Source organism: Amblyomma americanum, chromosome 10 (assembly GCF_052857255.1).
Source record: "Amblyomma americanum isolate KBUSLIRL-KWMA chromosome 10, ASM5285725v1, whole genome shotgun sequence".
Classification (NCBI taxonomy): Eukaryota; Metazoa; Arthropoda; class Arachnida; order Ixodida; family Ixodidae; genus Amblyomma; species Amblyomma americanum.
Genome location: NC_135506.1, coordinates 109,361,043 through 109,373,954, shown reverse-complemented (window position 1 = coordinate 109,373,954; position 12,912 = coordinate 109,361,043). Strand labels below are relative to the sequence as shown.

At 50.6% G+C, this 12,912-nt stretch overlaps 1 protein-coding gene and 1 non-coding gene across 2 annotated transcripts in view; both read right to left on the bottom strand.

The window, feature by feature from the left end:
• Positions 1 to 12,912, bottom strand: part of LOC144107466 (uncharacterized) — a 198,079-nt gene that overhangs the window by 49,202 nt on the left and 135,965 nt on the right. The window lies entirely within an intron of this gene.
• TRNAS-ACU (transfer RNA serine (anticodon ACU)) lies at positions 3,553 to 3,624 on the bottom strand. The gene has a single exon. It is a non-coding gene; the product is annotated as a tRNA-Ser (tRNA).

The following is a 12,912-nucleotide window of genomic DNA, read 5'->3' as shown; positions in this document are numbered from 1 at the left end:
TTGCATTCCTTGGCGTCCGGCGTTGGGCAAACGCCGCACCCGTGACCATGCTGGCAGCAAACGTGACAGTATTGTTTAGATTGTTGGTATAGAAAACATCTGAACTCGCCTCCGCCGTACATGACGAATTTGGGCACAAATGGTCCGTTGAAAATGATGACGGCTGTCGTTGTTTTTCCCAATCTTCGGGCGCTGTGGATGGTGGCGCCTTGCGTGCGGGTCCACAGGTCGGCTTTTAGCTGTTCCGGCGTAGCTCCGGGAGGCACTCCGTGTATAACGCCACGGCGAGTCTTCTCGGAAGCGGCCACGTATGCGTTGACTGCGTATGAGCGGCCGCCGAACCTGAGGCTGGTAATGCGCTTCGCGGCTTGAGCGGCTTCCTCGTTGGGTGAGCTTACAATGATAATGTTGGATCCGGTCCGAAGTCTAACGATCAAGTCCCGGCCCTGACATTTGTGCCCACTTGCCTCGACTACTGCTTGGGCCACTTGATATTGGTGCAGCGACTTGACCAAAAGTCCCTTGGGTCGCATTATAATCTTGTAATCAGCCTTGGGGAGCGGCGGCAGTCTCTGCCTAGGCCACCGCGGCTGCCCGCCTTTCTGCTGTAGCGCGCCGCCGACGGCAGCTGCCGGCGGAGAGCAAAGGTCACCTGGAGCGGTCGGCGAACTCCACGATGGAAAACTCCCGGCCGCGTTGCTGGCGCCGTTCCGTTCGTGTCTTCTCTGGCGTTTCTTCGTATTTCGGGATTCGTTGAGCTCCCAATTCGCTTGGTCTGCTCTTCGGGTTTCTTGATGCAGCTGCATGTCCGAGTCCTCGTAAAAATCCCCAGCTGCCGACGCATCGGAGTCGGAGGCGCTATCGAGGTAGTCGTGATACATTTCTTGCGGTTTTTGGTAAATTCCTGGTCATTCCGGCAAGTTGTGCGTCTTCGGGGGATAAATTCTCGTTGCGGGAGTCGAAATTGGGCTGCATCTCCATTGCGGAGCGGCCCGGCTCACCGGCAGCGCCCGTAGTCGTGCTACGCCACGCCTAGGCTTAGCGGCGCACGCTTCCCGCCACATTCGGGGGCTTCAAAGTCTGGTAAGTTGCCAAAAAATGGGCCTACCGTCCTGAAACCGGTGACCGAGTGGTCCCGCTCGTCAGTACTCGTCGTTCCAACCAAAATTGTGTGGCCCGGTGGTGGTTGAGACTCTGTGGAGGTCGAAAAGTGCGGAGCCTATGCGACGCACGTCCGCACGAGCCAGCGTCCGCACACAGTATGGTGGCGACGGTGATAGGCTCGGACCTACGCGAGATCACTAGCGCATCTCTAAACGACCACACGGTAGTCGAGGCCGAAGAGGCGGCCGTAGCTCTAGCGGCAGCGGAGGGCTACCGGTCCAAGCAGTCTTTAACGATCATATCAGACTCGCAAGCAGCCTGCCGAAACTATATGAACGGCAGAATCAGCCACAGCGCGCTCCGCATACTCCGCTCTTGCGGCGCACCCCAAAAGAATAAGCAAGGAAGACCACTTTTGCATACGATAGTACGGACGCCAGGTCACGAAGGAGTGGTAGGCAACCAAGAGGCCGACAGGGTAGCTCGAGAGCATACGAAAAGCCGAGCTGTCCGCGTAGGCGGCCCCGAAGTTTTCGTACCTATCCCTCAGGGATATACGGTGATTTTAGGTTATTTTAAGGGGGTCAGAAGACGCTGCCCCCAGCACACAAATCACTTAGCAGGGAAGAGGCTGTAGCTTGGAGACAGCTGCAAACGGGTACTTACCGTAACCTGCATATACTAAGCAATATTCACCCCACGCAATATAAAGATACATGTCCATGGTGTAACGAAACGTCCACGCTATATCATATTTCGTGGGAACGCCCGAGAATACCCGTGGTCCCAGCCATACCAAACCAGAGTGCGGAGCAGTGGGAGGGATTGCTCTCCAGCGACCGCCGGTGCGACCAAATTAGGTCTAATCCGGCGGAACAAGCTGGAATAGGGGCAGACGACCCTGTGCAAGAGAATATGACCCAAGTCATCCGACACCGCAGACGAACAAAACTAGAGCAAAATAAAGTTTATTCTCTTTCTCTCTCTCTAGGCAGAGGTGAGCGCCCGGATTCAGCCACGGCGGCCGCTGAGTGGCGCCATAGCTCTCACTAGGATTCTCCTCTGTTCAAGGTCAAACTAGCGCACATGGCAAAGAAGCTACGGAGGGAAGTAGTAAAACCTTTTGCTTCAAAGAAAATTAGAGGATACAAGATTCACCTTTAAGTGTCGGGATGTGACAGCGTGCACGGAACGCTATCGCCTGTTCTGCGCGACGCCTTGCCCGTTGGACAAATCGCCCGGAGTCTATAGGAGGCCGCTTGGAACATCCTATCCACCAGCCGAAGATGTCTCGAACGGGCTGCAGTGACGCTGCTCCCTCAATTGGCCGTTGTGCGTCTTCGTTGTGGTTTTAATTTTGGGGAAAGGACGGGCGCAGTAACTGTCTCGCATATCGGTGGACACCTCAACCACGCCGTGAGTTGTAGTGAAAGAGAAAAGACACAAAGATAGGCTGTAATGGAGGTCTCCGTTTCCTTTGGCGTCGCAATCGTTGACCACAATAGCATACCGACGCGTACATCAAAGGCGTTTGGGGGTACGGACGGGATCGTAATGATTTACAAACGCACGAAACATGACCCACAAAGGTCCGGCCCACCACTGTCTGCCAGTCTGAAGCCCGAAGAGGTCGCGAAGGGTTGCACCAACGCTGCCACCCGCAGGAGCGAAATAATGGTGTTATCACCAGGCTCTGCGTTAGGACCGGTTGATGTCTTCAAGAGTTTTGTCTGCCGGTCCCCCAAACTCAATTGCACAACCCTGTGCGATGTCAGGGCACATTAAAGAACCCGAAGTCGCCGAAACTACCGAAGCCCTCCACTACAGCATCCTATAGCCGGAGTAACTATGAAACGAACTTCGTAAACCAAAACGCATATCAAACACGGTCACTGCATCACCTATCGTACCTCAGCGCAAGCTAATCGCATTTACTTCTAACTTTCCAATATAGATGGCACTGCGTTTCTCATTACGCGCCTCAATTCCCGTGCTTGCACCCAAGGCATGGAGGAAGTTTTTTCTTCCTGCATGACTCAGGGTGTCATTTTCACTGCCCCAGCTCAGGTGCTTCAGTATCGATCGCAGATGCCGGGGATAGCAAAAATCTTTTCCTTCCGTTTTACTATTATTTGAATGAAAAACCACTACCACTTAGGCTGAGGACAGCTGCGTCGTCTGCTACGGAGGCCGCCGTTCACGCGCCTGCGGCATAATAATAATAATTCGTTTTTGGGGAAAGGAAATGGCGCAGTATGTCTCATATATCGTTGGACACCTGAACCGCGCCGTAAGGGAAGGGATGAAGGAGAGAGTGAAAGAAGAAAGAGAAATAGGTGCCGTAGTGGAGGGCTCCGGCATAATTTCGACCACCTGGGGATCTTTAAAGTGCACTGACATCGCGCAGCACACGGGCGCCTTAGCGTTCTGCCTCCATAAAAACGCAGCCGCCGCGGTCGGGTTCGAACCCGGGAACTCCGGATCAGTAGTCGAGCGCTCTAACCACTGAGCCACCGCGGCGGGTGCGCATGCGGCATGCAGGTTTCGTTTTCGTGCGGAGACAGCTGCTCAGTTCTCGCTTGCCGAGGGCGCTTAAAATAAGAAAAATGACGAGCCTTGCGGTGCGCTTTTGTTTAACTTGAGAAAAAACATTAAATTTTGTTGCAGAGCCTTGTGCTTTAAAAAATGGGACAAGCAGCCAACGTCAAGGCGTCGACGAAGACAAAGAAAGCGGGTATGCAAAATCTGCGCCAATTAAATCAGTGAAGCTTCTCTAGAATCTGTCGCTATAGCTCAAAAACATTCTCTTATGCACTGACCCCGTTGGTGCGTCGAAACCGCACTACAACATAAATTTGCGTCGTTAGCTAGCTTACTCGCGTAAAGCGACCATGCTCCTAGGGAAGGAGGGGAAAAAATTCATGAAAGCGTTTACCGAGGTTTGCGATAGATTACGATGAAGGGAACCGTTAGTAAGCAGAGGAGCATGCAAAAAAACAGTTTCGAGCCGCTTTTAAGCTGAGTTAAATCTCGATGACGGTTACGTGAAGGCATATTCTGCATTCCACCTCGGTATTGGCAGGCACTATGTTTTCCTTCCAACGCATGTTTTTATTCACCAGGCTTCTTTGGCATTCTTTTTTATATTTTTAGCTATGAATGTCCCAATGCAAGTGAGTGAAATAGATGGGTAAGAAAACTGAACAGACGCGGCCAATGACACAGCGTCTTGGTTTCGCACGTTTTGAAGAAACAAAGAATAACAGCAAAGGTAATAAAACTACCACACGCCTGCTCATCTGGGTACACTTTGATAAACACAAAAACGATTACCCAAGGAAACATGAAATCATTTATTCAGCGGTTATGAAAACACGCAATAAAGTTGCCAATAGTCCTGTTTATGTGAACGTGAACAATATTGCACTTTTTCAAAGTAGAAATCTATGTTAAATAGATGACTGTGATTGACTAAACCGATGTGATTGCATATATGCGTAGATGCAGAATTCAGGCTTCGAAGCAAAACTTTCGCGGAACTTCATATTCCTACTTGGTTACGCAAGGCAGACTGCAGCAAAGGTTTTGCTTCCGTGGACCCTAGAATGAGGGCTCGCAATATGGCAAAGATCAATTCGGAGCCTCACTCTGGCATACGCAGCATTCAACATTTTTCTTATTTGCTCTTTGTGAGCCATGCAAGTCTTCACAGAGGCATTGTATATCTCTTCAAAATATGCGATCAAAGAAGGGAGCGGCGACTTCATGGTTAAAATTGTGCCGGTTCTCCATGAACTGACGGCGGTAAAGTGCCCCTTATAGTTTTTTAATGTTTTTATTACACCCCTGCTGGGATATACGAAGTTTTGTCCATCAATGGCGTATTCCTTGAGTGCAGTGAGGAAAGCATACTCTTCGCCAAGGCTTCCAAGGAGAGCAGCTTTCCACTGCGCACAAGTTATGAATTTTAGAATTCCTTCGGATAGAAAACCGCCAAGGTAAAACAAGATATGCACTCGGATGACGTGAGCTCTTCAATGAACAGGTTTTCCGAATCATTGATTTCATCGACTTCGGTTTCTGTACGTTCCTTCTTGGCGTGTGTAAGCAGATCGCCAAGGTATTCACGGTCGTCATGTTCGTAACTTGTCGACCTGGGAGTATGAAGAATGTAGCTGACGCTGGTGAGTCGAAGTGCACATTTCAAGTCGTACGCAGTAAGCACTGGCTTCATGAGCCGCGTCAAAGAAAAAAGGCTTTCTTCGCTGTCTTGCAACAGCTTTCTCGTGAGAAGGAAATCATACCCTTCACTGCCAAGAAGCATTTCTAGAAGGCGAAGGACAGCCGTTGTTGCAATTAGGACCCCTGGTTTCGACGGCTTCCACTGAGCCCATTTTGAGTTTTCTGGTAGTGTCTATTGCCATGCGCAGTTTGTCCCAGAAGGCAGCGGCGGCAGCGGCAGCGGCAGCGGCCGCCGCAGTGGGAGCAGCGGCGGCAGTAGCAGAACAGCAGCTGAGCAGCAGCTGAGCAGCGTAACGTGATGTGTGTCGAACTAAGGAACGGAGGCAACTACATGGTAGCAGGAACAAGAAGCACCCGTAGGGTTTATTGGTACGCCTTTATATAGATGAAGGGGCGGGGCACCGGCACGACAAGGCAGTCAGTGCGCTGTAACGATAATGCAGATATTGCACGCCCGATACATCCTCTGAGGGGTAATAAAAACAAAGTCCAGGATACTTGATTAAATTCAGCATCGTAGTGACGTCGCTGCGGTGGCTTGACTATACGAGCCGACCTTCTTGGGGCCGGTGTTGGCTCAGGAGAAGGTGTTGACATGTGGCGCGCAGCACTTGCAGACGCTGCGCTGTTGACGGCGGGCTGTTGCTGGAGTGAGTGAGCATGGAATAGCGCTGTGGCAGCAGTCGTGACGTCTGGAGCAGTTCGGCCGGTGTCGACAGGTTCATGCTCGAGCGAATCACTAACGTCGTCACTAATGTCTGTTGCACACCTCTCACGGGTTTGCAGAAGATGTCGTCTGTTGCATCTAAAGACCCGACGATCCTCGCCTTGCACTTCGTAGGACCTGGGAGCAGTAGTGGCGACGACTATGCCTTTTTTGACCATGATTTATCCCCGAACCTCACGACTGATCCTTTAGCCAGAGGTGGTAGTGGCTTTCCGCTTTTTTTCTGAAGGTGCTTCACCGCAGTTGTAGGCACAGCAGCAAAATCTGGAAGATTAGCTCTCAGGCATCTCCCTTGAAGAAGTTCCCCAGGTGACCGGCCGTATTCCAGCGGCGTACAGTGGTAGGTCAGCAGACCTAGCCAGAACTCTTCCCGTGAGCGTTCACTTTTTTTCAGGATATGCTTCACAACCTGGACACCCTTCTCTGCCAGTCCATTAGATTGTGGGTAGCGAGGACTGGATGATATGTGAGCGAAGTCGAAATTTCTTGCAAAGACTGCGAACTCGTGGCTTGCAAACTGGGGCCCATTATCGGTGCACACTTCAAGCGGTACGCCGTACCTCGCGAACATAGCACTCAGTGCCGCGATTGCCGTCCTTGTCGTAGTATCCGCAAGTTTCTCGACTTCTGGGAAATTGGAAAGGGCATCAAACGCCACGATGTACGAACTTCCTCCAAAGAAAAAATATCTACGCCAACTCGATACCACGCACATCCAGGGACTGGGCGCATCAGCAGTGGTTCTTGCGGTTGCTTGTATGCAAATTCGCGGCAACTGGGGCAACTCTGGATAAAAATCGTGATGTCACTGCTGAGACCAGGCCAAAAAACAAGACGACGAGCCATTTCTTTGCATTTCTGCAGTCCCAGATTCCCAGCATGAATTCTTGCTGAAATATCACGCCGCATGCTTTTTGGTATGACCACTTTCGTGCCTTTTAACAAAATACCATCTACGACAGAAAGCTCAGATGAAAATGGCTTTAGTTCCCCTTCGATGCTCTCGCCAGTTAACAGGCAAGAGATGACTGCCTGCAGGTAGTCGTCCTGAGCTGTTGCATTTACCAGCTTTTGATGTGTTGCATCCGTGACCATGTAGCCCAGAACAGCAACTGCGTGTACTTCCACGTCATCCGTGGCGCCAGTGCTGTCGTGCTGAGAAAGCGGAGACGATTGTGACAGCATGTCTGCCAAGATGAGGTGCTTTCTCGGGACATACTGCAATACAAAGTCGTACTTGAGAAGTTTTAAAGAGAACCTGTGGAGACGGGGAGAAATGTCACATTTTCCTTTTGCAGCTACGGACAAGAGAGGTTTGTGGTCCGTCTCGATGAGAATCTTTTGTCCGTAAACGAACTGAAAAAACTTATCGCAGCCAAACGAAATGCTTAGCGCCTCCTTTTCAATTTGTGTATAACGCTGCTGAGCTTGCGTTAGCACACGAGATGCATATGCCACGGGCCGCCATTGGTCGTTGCGACACTGCAACAGCGCTGCACATCGGCCGTCTTTTGAAGCATCACAAGTGATAATAGATTCTTTTCGGGGATCAAAAATGGCTAGCAAGGGCGTCGTGCTAAGAATCTGCACGACACTTTTCCACTCCCTCATGTGGTTTTCAGTCCACTCGAAATGCGGTTTGATAAGCGCTCGCAGTGACGCAGTTCACTCGGACAGGCGCGGAACGTATTTACCAAAATAGTTCAGCACACCGAGCATGCGCTGAACATCGGATTTGGTCTTGGGCACGGGCGTCTGCAGCAAACTTTTAACAAGTTTCGGGTTTGGCGAGATGCCCCTGTGTGTGATAATATCACCTAGAAACTGCACTTGAGTGACGCCAAACTTGCATTTTTCTGCATTGAACGTTAGTCCAGCTTTCCCAGCAGCTTTCATGACTGCCACTAGTCTTTGATCATGTTCTTGTTTGGTTGTGCCCCAGACCAAAATATCGTCGATGTACACATGTACACCTGGAAGTCCATCGAAGATTTCGCTCATCTGTTGTGGAAACACTTCGGGAGTCGATGAAATGCCGAACGGCAATCGGAGATAACTATCTTCCAAAGGGGGTAGCAAAAGTGCATATTTTGAACGTCTTCTCGTCAAGTGGTATCTGGTGAAAACCAGAATTAGCGTCAGAACAGCTAAAATAGGCTGCGCCGGCCAATTATCCTTCCATGTCTTCACGCTTTGGGAGCTGGTAATGCTGCCTTTTTACGTGCTCGTTTAATTTTCTTGGGTCCATGCAAACCCTATGTTTGCCATCCTTTTTCTTTACCAAGACCAAGGGGCTTACCCAGTCTGTGGGGCCATCCTCTTTCACGATGATTCCCGCACTCTCCATTTTTTGCAGCTCTTCCCGAAGTGGCTGTCGCAGGGACAGTGGAACCCGCCGGGCTGGTTGGGTGACTGGCACCACAGACGGTTGCTTGACCATGCTGTAGGGTCGCTTCAGGCAGCCTTACCCCTGGAAGACATGTCTGAAATTCTTAATTGCTTTGTACTCCGAAGCACTTGCAGTGGCCACCGTGCGCTGGGCAAGTCCTAAGGCTTCGCTTGCATCCAGTCCAAGCATGGCATGACGGTCATTCTTTACGACGAAGAGCTTCACGGTGGTGGAAGCGTTACCAATAGTTACTTCCTGTGTCGTCATTCCGAAGCGAATTATGACACCTCCGGTGCAAGCTCGCAGCACCGCACTTGTAGGCTGTAACTTTTCAGTCTCGCGAAGCTTGCGGTACACAGAGAACGGTAGCAGGCATGCCTGCGACCCGGTGTCTACTTTGAAAAAAATATTTCTTTCAGCAACTTAACTTCGACTACCCAGTCCTTGGTGCTTACTTTGCAAGTTCCAATGCCAAAGTCATCGTCACTGCTGTCTTTGCTCACTTGGCCAACTTTAGACGTTCCTTGACAGCACAACGCGAATTGGTGCAGCTTGCGACATTCATTACAACTTTTCCCATAGGCTGGGCACTGTCTAGGCCTGTGCCGTCGATTGCACTTTTTGCAGCGGTACTGCTTACTGCACTCATCACTACTTTTGCTTCGCGATGGCGGCGCGTGCCTTGTAACATCATCGACGCGGTCGTCCGCAGCTTTCCAGACCACGTTTCGTTGATCCAGACATTCTGCCACCGTGCACAGTTCTTCACCTCTGTGCAATGTTAAAGACTTTTCTCGAAGCATTTTCTCACGTAGCTTTGAGTCATTCGTGCCAAAGGCGATCTGATCCCTGATCAATGAATCTCGCTGTTCTCCGAAATTGCATTGCGCGGCTTGATTTTTAAAGTCACGAGCGAACTTCTCATATGGTTCTCCCTCTGCCTGCTTCCTTGAGCGAAACACATAACGTTCGTGCACTTCATTGCTCACCTCAGCACAGTAGGACTCGAACTTTCCCACGAGCGTTGCGTAGTCGTACTTGCTTTCTGCGGCTTCTAACTTGAACGTGTTGAACAAGTCGAGCGCTTCATCGCCGGCTATACTTAGCAGGAGCGCGGCTTTTGCAGCTTCGCTTCGAGGCTCCTTCGTTGTGGTTGCCTGCAAGAAGAGGTCGAACTTCTGCTTGAAGCGTCTCCAATTTTCAGAGAGGTTGCCGGTCATTCGCAAGGGTGGCGGTGCCTTCAGAAGTTCCATCGTTGTCGGTCGATCCCACTTCTGACACCATGTAACGTGATGTGCGTCGAACTAAGGAACAGAGGCAACTACATGGTGGCAGGAACAAGAAGCACCCGTAGGGTTTATTGGTACGCATTTATATAGATGATGTGGCGGGGCACCGGCACGACATGATAAGGCAGTCAGTGCGCTGTAACGATAAGGCAGATAGTGCACGCCCAATACAAGCAGCAGCTGAGCAGCAGCAGCACTAGCAGCAGTAGCAGCAGCTTAGCAGCAGCTAAGCAGCAGCTGATAAGCAGCAGCAGCAGCAGTAAACTATCTAAAGCAAACTATAGATAACCAATAACACTTCGACAGTTTCGACTTAGTCGACTTTTCAGATGGAGCGTACGTTTGACTGTTTATATTCTCTTGCTTGATTGCGCTTGCTATTATCTTTAAGACTGTTAGTTTTTCTCCTCTGCACCTCTCCTCCTCTCCCTCTCTAAGGTGTGCCTTTCGAAATAAAATTCAATTGATAGTCAGCGCTTGTGTATTCTCCTTTCTTCATCTCTGGTTGCATGATTTGGCGCTGCTTCTTTTCTTGTGTATAGATAACCAATTTGCAACCTTGTGTTATGCCTGTCTGTCTCTTGTATAAATCGCTGTAGAATGTCAGTGTATCTTGGAATAAGAAAAAATGAACATTCCTTTCTCTCCTGTATAAATTCCAACTGCCTCTGTATACTTAGTCTTCTACGTTGTTTCCGTTTTTACCCGAATTTGGGTATTCTGAAAGTGTTTCGTTGTTCAGTATATGTTTGCAATGTTTATCAGTTTACTATATATATTGCGATAATTCTTTTACAACTACTACTGCCACCACCACCACCTGGGGTTCGTTACCAAGCACTGCCATCGCACAGTACACAGGCCTATATCATTTTGCCTCCATCCAAGTGCTGCCACCGCTGCCGGTATCGAACGCGCCTTTCGAGCTAGCAGCCAGCACCATATCCACTCACCCATTGCGGCAACCCGTCATTTCTTGAACAAGATAGGCACCGATGTCCTCAATGTTGGCTTCAGTGTGGATTTTTTTATTACGATGTTAATTTCCTCTGGGCATATAGGTATGAAAGAGGGATGATGAGTATGCTTAAATAAATGACGAAAAGTTGGCCGATCTAATAAAATCAAGAAGGGAACGATGATATGGTCGCTGAGTCCAAGAGAAATATTTATCCGGATTATTCGGTGAGAGACCAACTGCCACCAACTGCCACTCCATTCTACAGCCGCCCCCACCAGTTCTCCCTCCCTGGCGTTTTGTACAGCTAAGCGACAACAAACCAACTGATCTACGTCAGCTATCACCTACCCTCTCGGCATCGTCGTTTCGCGACGGAATTACAGAAGACGCCAATGTGCCTCATGCCTCCATCGTTATATACGTTAACGCAAGCATCCAAGCCTGCGAAACCAAAATGGCAGTTCACTGTCCTTGCAATCCTGCGGCGAACAAAGCATCCAGGTTTCGCCTCTCAGAACCTCCTTTTTCCTTCTGTGCGGAGTTGCTTGTGGTTCAAGAGGCACTTTGCTCTGTGGTCGCCATTCCCATGCTACCTACGGGTCGCATTGTCATTCGCACCGACGCCGTTCACGTCTTACGCCTACTACGACGTGTCAGTCGCACCCCAGAAATCTGCCAAGACATCCATCTTCTAGCAGCATCATCCCGCAGCAAATCCGTATTGACGGGGTCCCGCGTGACCTTCTGAGCGCTGAAAGCCGTGCAGATTCTGCGACCCGCCATTCGACCCCAAACCTCGTCTTTGCCTCGAGTCCTCATTCTGGATGACAAGACCCTCCTTTTTATAAGAAAGGAATACCTCCGGCGCCGCACACGTGCTCTAATCCCTCCGTGTGCGGTAACCCTGCCCCTGGTTTTACCCGTGCAGAGGAAGTTGCGCTTCTGAGTATAGGGGTCGGGGTTTCCCTTACCCTAGCCGTGACACGCAAGCGGCCGCAATTCCAAGATTTATATTGTTACGTGGTGGCAAGCCAAGGAAAGCACGACATGATGACAGAATGAAAATATGATTTAATGGCTCAAGGGCCTAGCGCGAGCACTCCGTCCCGCGCCACTGCACTCTTCTTCGTCTTCATAACATGACCCCGGTCCTCAGAGCGATCGTCCCGTCCCGATCGATTGCTTGAATTACGAATGGTGAGGTGACGATGAGGATGATCAGGAAGGATATAAGAAGATGTAAGGCTTGCCACAAAGATGAAGGAGATGATCTGGTGGACGGTTGCCCCCGGAGCTTTAGGTCCAGCGGTCGGTCACCCACTGCCTAAGGTCAAGGGTTGAGGGATCGCCGCACAGCCTGGGCGGGGGTGCCGTCTTGGTTCGGGTCGCAGTCGGGTCATCGTACGTCAGGTCCTGGTCGTCGTGTCTTGTGTTCGGGGCTGGGGACGGGGCGGGGGAAAGCGGCTGGTCGGTTCTGGTCAGTTCGAGCTGGGGTTGGGCCGGGCGGCGGAGCCCAGGTCCCCTCGGCCGACGACGAAGGCGAGCAGAAGGCGGCGATGCTCCGGGGACTAGGATGACGATGAGAACCCAGCACCTCACACCAAATGTTACGTGGTGGCAAGCCAAGAAAAGCACGACATGATGACAGAATGAAGATATGATTTAATGGCTCAAGGGCCTAGCGCGAACACTCCGTCCCGCGCCACTGCACTCCTCTTTGTCTTCATAACAATATTCCCGCCCCGGGTGTCCTGTCTGCAAGATCAGAAATAGTGAGCCTGATGTTCACCAGTTACTGTGGGTTTGCCCTGCGCTGTAGCCAACGAGAATTCGGCACCTGTGGCAGTTGGTCTCTCACCGAATAATCCGGATAAATATTTCTCTTGGACTCAGCGACCATATCATCGTTCCCTTCTTGATTTTATTAGATCGGCAAACTTTTCGTCATTTGTTTAAGCATACTCATCATCCCTCTTTCATACCTATATGCCCAGAGGAAATTAACATCGTAATAAAAAAATCCACACTGAAGCCAACATCGAGGACCTCGGTGCCTATCTTGTTCAAGAAATGACGGGTTGCCGCAATGGGTGAGTGGATATGGTGCTGGCTGCTAGCTCGAAAGGCGCGTTCGATACCGGCAGCGGTGGCAGCACTTGGATGGAGGCAAAATGATATAGGCCTGTGTACTGTGCGATGG